Here is a 376-nt window from a genome sequence, read left to right as displayed (position 1 = left end):
CGGGGTCGGGGTGTGGGTGGGGTGGGTATGGCGGAGGGCTGGGGGGCTGGCAGGCAGCTCTTGCATCATTGCAGCTTTCGGAGATGCTGTCAGGCTAAAAATAATTATGTAAACAAATTCCTTCCCTGTGTAAGTAATGAGTGACGAGCGTAAAGTCAGAAATTGCTCCCGCCAGCACATTTTCTCCGTTATCGGCATAATCTGTTTACTGCTAAATGCAGGAGGTGGCTGTAGACGTGCCTGTTTCACTTTCTGGCTTCTGCGAACCAGCACAAATGTTGCGAGATTGGAGCTGCGAAGGCGGCAGACGCAGAAACCCCAGCCATCAAACACACAGGCGACTGTTTTCCCTGCCTCTCCGTGGCGGTTGGTAACA

Source organism: Eurypyga helias, unplaced genomic scaffold, assembly GCF_000690775.1.
Source record: "Eurypyga helias isolate BGI_N326 unplaced genomic scaffold, ASM69077v1 scaffold22871, whole genome shotgun sequence".
Lineage (NCBI taxonomy): Eukaryota > Metazoa > Chordata > Aves > Eurypygiformes > Eurypygidae > Eurypyga > Eurypyga helias.
Note: the sequence above shows the minus strand (reverse complement) of the source record.